Raw genomic sequence first — 11,958 nt, 5'->3', positions numbered from 1 at the left:
GAGTAGAGAAGGAATGGGGAAGAGGGCCCAGAAGTGAGGACGCTCGCCAGGATGCGAATCCGAGAGTAATTGAGTGACCTGGACCAAGACGGTGGTGTGTTGATCTGAAACGTGCCAGACAGATGGCCTGGAGTTTGGGGAAGAAATAAGGCATTTGATTTTTGGATGTGCCGAAGTAGAAGGACCGCTTGTACCCCAGAGTGGAAACTGAGGGCTCCGAGGGTGGAGCGTGATCGGAGCTGAGCTGACAGCAAAGACTGTGGCCCCAGGATTTCCCTGGCCATCCAGTGGTTAAAATTGGTCCGGGAACTAAGATCCCATATGCCTGGCAGCCAAAAAATCAAAAAACAAACAAAAACTGTGGAGCCCAGCAGGGCTGGCAAGTTCCTTGAGGGCAGAAACTGCCTCTGCTGCCTCGTGGCATCTCCCAACTCCAGGCCCAAAGGAGTTCTAAATGAATTTTCTTTACAAATTTCATTATACATGAATGAATGGAGTATAAGGCAATAGGCATGTCTTGATACCTTATTGTGATTATCTGTCAGTGACAGATTCAGGGAAGAGAGGGCACTCCCTGCACAGACGTTCTCTTGGTTTATCACTCCCCCACTCCCCCGGTGTGGTTGGCCCTTCTGTCTCTCCTTTTGTGAATTTATTAGTTAACTCTCCTCTTTGCACCCAGTGCTGTCTTGCACAGAGGAGACATCTGATGGGTGTTTACAGAACTGAATGCAGACCAACCTCCACGATGGGTACATTGCTGTTGCTGTGTATCTGTTGGGAACACGAGGGCTGCTGAATATAGAAATTGCTGCTCTGCTTCCTGACACCGTGCTTCCTGTGGCCACATCGTGGGATTCTCTTGCTCATTTTATAGCGGCCCGAGCAGCTCAGCACAGCCGCTTTAGCCTCCATTCCTTCCACCCTCAGCCAGCCTTGAAATAAGCACCATGCCCCTCTGTTCCCGCCAAGAGCACTTGGCACTGACCTCAGCCCGGCCTGGCATTTCCGCCCTCCCTCTTCACGATGGAGCCTGTGCCGTCTCTGGATCCCTTCCTGGATGCTCAGATTGCCTTTCTAAATCTTGGCTGCCTTCCACCAGGATTTGGTCTCTGCTCAGATAGGTCTCGAGTAAACACTTCTCTCTGTTTAAACCAAGTCTGGGAGTCCCCATCCTCACGGCTCGTACATCTCAGCCAGCAGAAGCTAAGCCAGACCTGTGGGTAATCCCCTTCACCTTTTAAATCTATTATTCTGGAATCCATGGTCTACTTTTTCACAATGGAGGTCCTTTCAGGAGGTAGTTTAGGGCAGGAGACAGTCTGAGTGAAGCTACCAGCCCTGGGCCAGCCAGGCCAGGGAAGCCAGAACAGAAACCCTGCTACATTATATAGATATTTCAAAACCTCTCAGTAAATCTTTATCTCTGAAGGACAGTGTCACAACTTCCTTCCTTTTCTAAGCAGGAATCCCTGCTGTTACAATAGAGGAAAGTCAGCACAGAACATACTTTATAGAGGCAGTCATCAGACTGGACCGAAAATCTCAACCCATCACCCCTGACTGGAACAGAAGGTGACCTAGGGGGTTTCATACATCAGGTTCCACCTTAGCTTATTAACTCCTGCAGTGTAGGCCAGGCCTCATCACATCTTGAAACTGAATCTCTTCAGATGAGTTTTACTACAGACACTCAGAAGGTGGCTCAGTGATAAAGAACCCGCCTGCCAATGTAGGAGATGCGAGTTTGGTCCCTGGGACAGGAAGATCCCCTGGAGGAGGATCATGGAGGAGGGCATGCCAACACATTCCAGTGTTCTTGCCTGGGAAATCCCATTTCAGAGGAGCCTGGTGGGCTAGTCCATGGGGTCACACACAACTGAGTCAGACACAACTGAGTGACTGAGCTCGCACGAGAGCACATACAATCAGAAGTTCTTTGGTGCTGAAAGTTTGACTGATAAAGGCCATTTGGCACAAAAATAAGTTCTTTGTGTGCACACAGGTCTTGCTCCCCTGGTGACTCTGTTGTCTCTTGTTGTAGGGGAGCAGGTGGGTTGAGCAGATGCAGCGGCAGCATCACACAAAGCTAGAAGACGGGGTTCAACCCACCACTTTCTGACCAAGTGACCCCCCACCTCAGCCCCCGGGATGTGGGGATCAGGGCATCACAGTGTCTCCCACATGGAGACTTCACGAGTTGATTCATTTAGAAACTGCCCAGGAATGCGCTTGTACCTAGCAGGTGAGTCTTGAGGGACTTACCTTCCCAGGTTCCTTCATTACTTCCTGCCTTGTTTTTCCCCAAGAGCAGCTTTCCAAAAGACAGATAAGAATGTATTATAAAAGCGAGAATGACCTCTGCTCTCTGTAGAACGGAAATTATCTGAGGGATACGGAATCAGGAATCCAAATTTTACAAAAAGTAAAATTTCCTCATGTAGTTTGCCCAAGTGCCTAAACCTTTCACTGACACTATTTTGTTTTTGTATGAAATACGTTTTTAAGTACTTCCTAGTTAGGGTGCAATGGCAACCCACTCCAGTACTTTTGCCTGGAGAATCCCATGGATGGTGGAGCCTGGTAGGCTGTGGTCCATGGGGTCGCTAAGAGTCAGACATGACTGAGCGACTTGGCCTTCCCTTTTCACTTTCATGCATTGGAGAAGGAAATGGCAACCCACTCCAGTATTCTTGCCTGGAGAATCCCAGGGACGGGGGAGCCTGGTGGGCTGCCGTCTATGGGGTCACACAGAGTTGGACATGACTGACACGACTTAGCAGCAGCAGCAGTAGCAGTTAGGGTGTACGAGAAGTAATGTCAGCCCGTAGGGTGGTTCAGGGTCAGGCTACTGTCCCCATTTCATAGATGAGTCAACTAAGACACAGGGAGGTGAAGAGCTTCGCTCTAGGTCATGTGACAAGTATGGCCAGGAAGTGGGGAACGCAGGTCTCTCAACACCTGGCCCACTTTCTTTCTCTCCCTGGCTGCACTGAGGTACTGGTCTTCCAAAGTTCAGGGGCCTGTCTCTGTTAGATGAATCTGTGACTTGCTCTCGAGTATTAGGAGAACAACATCCTTGAGTGGGTTGATGGGTGAAAATGTCAGCTGCCCAAACCCCTTGGATTTCCTCTCTTTTTTCTTCCTTAGGAAAACTCAGCTGCCCAGATCTTCCCAGAAAGCCTAGCCCTGTTTCTTCAGCACCATCCCTAGAGATGGAGTGGAAGCTTTGCCTCATAAAGAACAGAGGGTCAGTGGGAGGGAAGGAAGCAGAAGATAAGCATCAGGGCGTGAGTCTGCTTCTTGAGGAGGTTTTTGTGGTTTCGTGGAGACAGATGGCGGCTGTCTATAGAGTATGCTTGCAAGTCCCCCTTCCTTCCTCATTTCGATTTGTTGTGACAACTGGAGTTACATTTTGGGGAGATAAATATACAGGATCATATTTTTCACTCTGAGTATTGGAATAAGTAGAGCAATGGGATGCCTCGCATATTTCTCCATTCACTTTAAACAAGAAAACTTTCTGTGAAGCGAGTTTTAGTCTGTTTTCCTGGGTTGTGATGGGGAGGCAGGTGGGGGCAAGAACCTTGTGATGCATTTCTCTGATGGTAACAGCTTCTAGGATCAGGTCACTCACCACTCAGCCAGGATGATTCGAGCACCCTTACTCTTCTTTGACAGCCACCTCTTGTGAATTCCGCCCACAGCCCCCTCACCAGCTGCCGGCCCCTAGCCCCTCGGGCAGTCTTGTCTTCCCTTAAGGCCTCCCATCCCAAGAACCAGCCTGTGTATGGACGTTCCCGTCCTGAACTCCATTTCCTCCCTGTCTTCCAAGCAGAACGATGGGACTCCTAGTAGAAAACTCTAATTCCTTTTGAAAAACACACTTAATTTTTTCATTAAATTTCATTAGAGTATAGTCGCTTTACCAAGGTGTGTTAGTTCCTGCTGTACAGCAAAGTGAATCTGCGATACATATACACACATCACCACTTTTTAAGGTTTCCTTCCCATTTAGGTCACCACAGAGCATGGAGTACACTTCCCTGTGCTACACAGTAGGTTCTCATTAGTTATCTGCTTTATACCTAGTGCTGTGTACATGTCAGTCCCAATCTCCCAGCTCATCCCACTCCTCCTTTCCCCCCTTGGGGTCCACGTGTTTGTTCTCTGCGTCTGGGTCTCTATTTCTGCTTTGCAAATAGGCTCATCTGTACCACTTTTATAGATTCCACATATATGCATTGATATGCAATATCTGGTTTTCTCTTTCTGACTTACTTCATCCTGTATGATAGTCTCTAGGTCCATCCACGTCTCTGCAAATGGCACAGTTTCGTAACTTTTTATGGCCGAGTGACATTCCATTGTATACATGAAGCACATCTTCTTTATCCATTCTTCTGTTAATGTGTGTGAAAAACACACTTTATTTTAACAAAGGGCCCCAGTGCTAAATCTGAGGTCCCCACTAGGGACATGCTTTAGGGGAGCAGGGTCTCCCAGGATCCCACACTTCCCAGAAGAGCCAACTGATTGCTGGTAAAGGGTGGTGAGGATCCCACCCAAATAATCTGACATAGGGATCATCTCGCTTCACCAGTTGTCAAGAAAGAAATCTTTCCCTGTGACTCAGACTAGAACCCCCAGGAAAAAGCAAAAACAAAATCAGTGCACAACTGAGTGACTGAAATTCAGTGAAGCCAGAACTAAGTGGCAAAGGTCTGCAGGGAAACTTGGCACAAGATGAAGAGTGAGAAAGAGATCTGTGAGGACAGGTAACAAAAGGAAGCGCCATGGAGATGTGCAGACAGGCACAGCGTGGAAGGAGACCTTGGACAAAGACTGTCAGGCGCAATTAGGAGCAAGAAGGAACTAAAACAAAATGCTTCTGAACGGTTGCTTTGTGGTATGATGAGCATAATTGGACTTGACCAGACTCTCTGTTCTGATTTACATAACGCGATGGGGAGATGCCCAGTCTAGCTAATGTTTACCTTTGAAAAGCCCTATGCTTTTTTGTCTTATTTGAAATTCAGACTTGATGGGTTCTTTCATTTTTGTGATGCCAGTTTATTTGTTTATAGTATTGCGAGACATTAAAAACAGACAGACTGGGATTTCCCTGGCAGTCAAGCGGTTAAGACTTCGCCTTCCAATGCAGGGAGTGTGGGTTTGATCTCTGGTCAGGGAGCTAAGACCCCATATGCCTTGCTGCCAAAAAAATAAATAAAGCAGAAACAATACTGTAACAGATTAAATAAAAACTTTTAAAATGGCCCACATTAAAAAAAATCTTAAAAAGAAAAAGCAGACAAGACTATGTCTCCTAAGAAATTAAAAATTATGGGACTTTTCTGGTGGTCCAGTGATAAAGAATCCACCTGTCAGTGGGTTCCGCCTCTGGTTTGGAGAGATTCCACAAGCCACAGAGCAACTGGGCCAGCTAGTCACAACTACTGAGGCCCGTGCAATGGAAGAAGGAAAGGGCAACCCACTCCAGTGTTCTTGCCTGGAGAATCCCAGGGACGGGGGAGCCTGGTGGGCTGCCGTCTATGGGGTCGCAGAGTTGGACATGACTGAAGTGACTTAGCAGCATGCAATGAAAGAAGGCATTTTAATGAGAAGCCTACACACGGCAACTAGAGAAGAGCCCCTGATCACTGCAACTAGAGAAAGCCCGAGCATAACAATGAAGACCAAGAAAAAAAATAAAAATTAAAAATAATCTTTATGGCTGAAAGATGGAAGACATTAACCATGCCCCTCTTTCACCTTGGGCTTCCCTGGTGACTTAAATGGTAAAGAATCCACCTGCAATGCAGGAGATCTAGGTTCAATCCCTGGGTTAGGAAGATTCCCCAGAGAAAGGAATGGCAACCCATCCAGTATTCTTGCCTGGAGAATTCCATGGAGAGAGGAGCCTGGTGGGCTACAATGGGATCACGAAGAGTCAAACACAACTGAGTGACTAACACTCTATTGACTCTTTCGCCTTGCTGCTGCTGCTGCTGCTAAGTCACTTTAGTCATGTCCGACTCTGTGCGACCCCATAGACAGCAGCCCACCAGGCTCCCCCATCCCTGGGATTCTCCAGGCAAGAACACTGGAGTGGGTTGCCATTTCCTTCTCCAATGCATGAAAGTGAAAAGTGAAAGTGAAGTCGCTCAGTCGTGTCCGACTCTTAGCGACCCCATGGACTGCAGCCCACCAGACTCCTCTGTCCATGGGATTTTCCAGGCAAGAGTACTCTTTTGCCTTAAGAAGGTTTAAAAAGATTCTCATGTGTGCGCCTTTTTCATGATTTCTTCTATTTACAATGATTCACACAGATATTAAAAGTTTTCTATTTCTGGATTCCTAATGACTGAGCTGACATTGTTTTCCTGCCTTATAACATTTTAGTGGATCAGGGCAGAAAACAATGTAACGGAAAAACTAAACTTTCTGAAGATGTTATAATATATAAAGTTGACCTTATGATGGCCCATTTCTTATCTGTGCTCATTGGACTTACCTATTGTAGCTGCTGACATTGTATCTGTTGGTAGGCTTGGGAACCTGCCATCCTGGGGCCAATTACCACCTGCTATGTAGGTGACCCAAATCCATTTGCTTAATATTTGGAGTATCAGTTTTTCCATCTGTAATGCAGAGGTAATAATAATGCCTACCCCTAAGAGTTGTTGTGAGGGTGGAGTTAATCCACATGTAAAGCACTTATTAAGACTCATTATTATTAAGTCTCACTATTATCCAATAAACTACAGCCTTACACAGAGAAGACACAGAAATTAGAGGTTATGCCCATTTGAATACTTAGAAGAAATCATTTAAGTAAAACTGTGATTTAATATATACAAATGCTCTTTATGAGTGTGTTTTTAAAAAAACAATTTCTTTTGCAAGTCACTTGGCACAAATTCGAAACATGAAATGCTAAACAATGTGGTTGAGAAAGAAACTCTATTTGGCTTAGTCAGTGGCTAGAACTATCATATTTAGCACTGACTTCTAATAAACTGCAGTTTTTAACAAGCAGCCTGTTGTTTGTCTTCACTTCGTAGGTTCTGCTTAGAGTTTTGGCTCTTCCGTGTTTGTCACAAACCCCTCACTTAGGTTCAGGGAAGACCCTGATGTCTGACTTGGTGGGGACAGCCAGAAAAAGAGCGTTCCCGTTCCTCTCTGCCTTGTGGCGTGTTCAGAACCTTTCCAGGTGTACGATGTGTGTTGGTTAAACTGAAAATGTAAACAGGAAGAACAGTTTCACAGCCCTGAAAGGCTGCACGGTGAGTCAGGGACTTATGCCCTGTTTTCAGCTAGCTCCACCGAGATTAACCCACTCTCCTTGGGCAAGTCACACAGCTTGCCCAGTTGGTTTCTAGTTTCTGCATCAGGGAATAGGAAATGCAAATTACCCACTGGTCCAACCAGAGTGATGGAAGGATTAATCAATGCGTGAAAATTAACTGGGTATATCTGTATAGAATTGTAGTTCTATTGTATACTAAATGATAAAATATCTTTAACCCAAAAAAGAAAAAAGTAAAAAAAAACTTTAATTTACAAATATTTATCCCACAGAAGTGTTTTTAGAATCGTTTAGTTGAACTCTTAGACATTTCTATACCTATAGATTATTACAAACCCTATTCTTCATACAATTATGAAAGTAAAATAAAATTTCTATCATGTGTCCAAATTCCAGTTTCTGAGCATTTAGGAAGTCTTTCTTTCTCAATATTCCCTTTTATTTAATTGGAAATTGCTTTAATAGTTACCACTATTTAAAGCTTTAACAACATCGTATACTTCCTACTTTATTATTCCATATTCTTTATTCTCCTTGAAGGGGCTTCTATAAATTAAACCCTCTTTTTTTTTTTCTTAAGTAGATGCATTGCTTATTCCCTTGAGAAATGTGAATTAAAATTTCCCAGGACTCCAGTGACTACTCTTTGTTTTCTCTCCAAATGTTTCAATCCAGCTCCTAAAATATGTGATCCGAGGTTGAAAAATCAACTTTATCTTTTAACACACATCTGCACACAAACACCACAATCAGAACACACACATCAACAGACAGACACTTCTCTGCTTTATTATGCTTTCCCTCTTTCATCAACCTCTGAGATTTTTGCAAAGAATAGATCATAGCCACTAAATACAAAGAGATCAAATTCCCCCCCATCCCCATGTGTGGCTCTCTAAAGTCAAGGTGATTTATGATGCTAAGTTTAAAAGAAATATCACTGCTGTTCATTGATCTGCCTGGCGATTTAATAGCTTTTCCCAATGAAATGAGACCGGAAAACCTTTAATTAGAAGTGTACTAAGTCTAGAAGACATCAGAGTCTTTAGCAATCTTTGCAAATTAAACTCTACATGTGTGGGAGAGATATAGAAGTACTTCACTTCATGTAATATTGTTGCCCTGCTCCTGAGAATTTGAACATAAAAGGAATTTTTCTTAAGTGAAGCTTAATTATTTTTAAAATCTCTCTTGAATCTTTTTTTATAAAACAAAGCAATCTTCTGATGTCTGAGCAATAAGCCTGTATTCTATCCTATTTTATCAGCATAGAATTTAGCCTAGAACTAAAAATGGATTGAATTTTTAGAATTTTATTTATTGAGTTATGAATACTGAGCACTGTCTCAGTTCAGGCGCTTATGATGGTGTCTTTGAAGTAAGGTAGTTGTGTGGACTGAATATTTGTGTTCCCCCAAAAGCCTTAAAGGGAAGTCTTAAAGCCTTCCCTTCCCAAGTGATGGTTGTAGGAGGTGGGGCCTTTAGGAGGTGATTGGGTCATGAGGGTGGAGCCCTCTTAATGGAATCAGCGCTCTTATAAAAGAGACCTCGGTTCCCTCTTTCCATCAGGTGAGGCTACTGGAAGTCTGCATCTATAACCACAGGAGGATCCATGGCGAGGCCAGCATCCTGATCTCGGACTTCTGAAACATCCAGAACCGTGAGAAATCAATTTCTGTTGTTTATAAGTGGCCCAGGTTATGGTAGTTTGTTATGACAGCCTGAGAAGACTGAAACTGCAGTATATTTTCAGAAATTCATAGGCTGGGAATTCCCTGGCGGTTCAGTTGTTGGAACTCTGCGCTTTCACTGCTGTGGTTGTGGGTTCAATCCCTCAGTGAGGGAACTAAGATTCCACAAGCTGAGTGGTGCAGCCAAAAAAAAAAAGAAAGGAAAAAACAAACACATAGGTTAATTTAAAAAATGTATTTCTTTCATTATGAACCTCCACTGTCATAGGGTGGGGGCTAGGGGAAAAGAGGACGCAATGGAGGCATACTTTTAAAATAGTAATAATATCATGTTGATGTATGGCAAAACCAATACAATATTGTAAGGTAATTAGCTTCTAATTAAAATAAATAAATTTAAATTAAAAAAAAAAAATAAAATAGTAATAATAGCATCCACCTGTTGAGGGCTTACTATGAGAGATTCTAAGAGCTTTACATTATTATCTTATTTACCCTTAATAAGAAACTGGTGAATTTTTATATCAGCAATGTGATCAGCTGCAAGTAAGAAGACAATCTCAAAGACAGCTTAAATAGGTAGAAGTGTGGGACTTTTTCACATAGAACAAGAAGTATTAAGGTACACAATCCAGGGTTAGAGCTGCTCAATGAGCTGTCATGCCAATTCTTTGTGACCCCATGGACTGTAGCCCTCCAGACTCTTCTGCCAATGGGGTTTCCAGGCAAGAATACTGGAGTGGGTTGCCATGCCCTCCTCTAGGGGAATCTTCCTGACTCAGCATCAAACCAGTGTCTCCTGTGGCTCCTGCATTGGCAGACAGATTCTTTACCACTGAGCCACCTGGGAAGCCCCAATGATGCTGTTAAGGACCCCAAATCTGGTTACTGGTATAAACTGTGACCCAACGTGGATTCCAGCTGTAAAAACAGCGGCATCCTCAAGGCAGCGTCAGGAAAAAGGGTACAGACATTAGTAACGATCTGTTGTTGTCATTATTACCAAAAAAATATTTATTACCAGAACTTCTATCCAAGTGACAGGGCTGCAAATAATTGAAGGACACATTTTTGGTTCTTGAAGAAGTTGCAGATGAGTTGGATGAACCAGACGTCACTATAAAAGATAAGTGACAGTGCAGGTTACTGCAGTTCAATAGCAGCAACAATGTAGGTGCGAGAAGTTTCAAGGCTGGAATGATTAGTGTCACAACGTATTAACCCAAAAGGGCTTTGGAGAGTGTGTCATCAGAATAGTCATTCTATAGATGATGAGTAAGCGGTCAAGAGGGATGAAGCAAATTGCCCAGCTGGTAGCTGAGCAGAAATGAGAATCCAGGGGTGGGGAATTTTCATCGGTTGCCCTTCCTTCAGAGCACGCTGCTACTGTTATTGGAAAACGGGGTTTGCCTCTTGCTGTTGAGCCAAAAGTCACAACCAAGCCAACAAACTGGAGAAGGAAGGAATTACTACTTTCAGCAAGTGAGGAGAACACAGGGACCTCACCAAAGTACCCCGAACATCTCAACTGGGGAAGTTTTAAGCTAAGAGTATATGCATATTCATAAAGGGGCTTGAGCAGAGGAGAATTCCTCATGGATTTGGGGCAAAAGTTGACAGAGTGCAAGCTGTAGTTGATTGAAATCACAGGGTCATAAAAGGTTAATAGCACCATCCTCTGAGTTCCAGTTGATTTGGTGGCTTGAACCCTTGAAGGGCATCTAAATTCTGCAAAATAGTTCAGAAAGTGCTTCTGTCCGATCTTTACCATTGAAACAGAATTGAGTTTTTTCGACCATTTGTTATCTGCGATTGTTACTTCTCTTGCCTGGTAACAGTCTTCTTCTTTTGTTCCCTTGATCATCCTTACTGAGACCTATTCAAGGGCAAGCACTGTGGCCAGGCTTAGACCACAAAGTGGCTTAGGCCTAAAATGGTTCTTCTTATGTCAAAAGCTACATCTGGTGCTTTTCCTCTGGGGACCCTCATCCTATCTGCTTACACTACCAAGGGCTAAGCTGCGGGAGCAAAGCTTCACCAGCTTTGTGTATCAAATATAAAGCTTCTTTCTACAATGAGTTAGACACACTATTGGGTATTATTGAAGCAATAACAACAAGCTAGCCATGGATCAGGCAGTCAACTCTCAAAAATGATCCAGAAAGAGATTGGATTTATTCATGAATAAGCACAATGCTGTAGTTGGAGCACTTTAAACTGAGTCTGGGAAGGAAGGCAAGACTTACACAGAAGCAGTGAAGCAGGGCATTTCAGGTAGGAAGAATGTCAAAATAAAAGCTTCAGACCCAGAAATGAGCATGACATTTTCCAGTGGTGGTGAGGAGATGAACCTGGCTGGTAGGGAGAGGAACAAAGTTGGAGATTGGTGGAGGCAAGCGTGGTGAGCTGTGTGTTCTAGCGGGGGACAAGGCCAGGAAACCACTTGCTGTCTCCCCTAGGATATCAGTTGTATGTCACGACCCACTGCTGAATAGATCCAACTTTGCTCTTATTCGAGGCCACATTCAGGCTCCCTCGTGGCTCAGTGGGGAAGAATCTGCCTGCAGTGCAGATGAGGGTTCAATCCTTGGATTGGGAAGATCCCTGGAGAAGGGAATGGCTACCCACTCCAGTATTCTTGCCTGAAAAATCCCATGGACAGAGGAGCCTGGCGGACTACGGTCCATGCCGTTGCAAAGAGTTGGACATGACTGAGCATGCATCCATAAGCCCACATTTATCATTTGTACATCAAATATTAGACTGCTTTCTACAATGAGTGAGACACACTGCTGGGTGTTATTGAAGCAATTATAACAAACTAGTCATGAATTAGGCAGTCAACTATGAGATGATCCGGAGAGACTGGACTTACTTATAAATAATCATAATGCAGGACCTTATGTGAAATACCAATACACTACTTTGTCTCTCAATAAAATGAAATGAAAAATT

General features: G+C 43.9%; 1 protein-coding gene across 1 annotated transcript in view; it reads left to right on the top strand.

Annotated features, from left to right (window-relative positions):
* The first annotated feature begins 8,951 nt into the window (after positions 1 to 8,951).
* LPIN2 (lipin 2) overlaps positions 8,952 to 11,958 on the top strand; it is a 93,409-nt gene continuing 90,402 nt past the window's right edge. Inside the window, exon 1 of the mRNA XM_059881123.1 lies at positions 8,952 to 8,972. The gene's annotated coding sequence lies outside the window, so the exon portion shown is untranslated. The remainder of the gene's footprint in view (positions 8,973 to 11,958) is intronic.

This window comes from Bos taurus, chromosome 24, assembly GCF_002263795.3.
Source record: "Bos taurus isolate L1 Dominette 01449 registration number 42190680 breed Hereford chromosome 24, ARS-UCD2.0, whole genome shotgun sequence".
Taxonomy (NCBI): Eukaryota; Metazoa; Chordata; class Mammalia; order Artiodactyla; family Bovidae; genus Bos; species Bos taurus.
The sequence above is the reverse complement of the archived record's forward strand: the minus strand, read 5'-3'. Positions and strand labels throughout refer to the sequence as shown.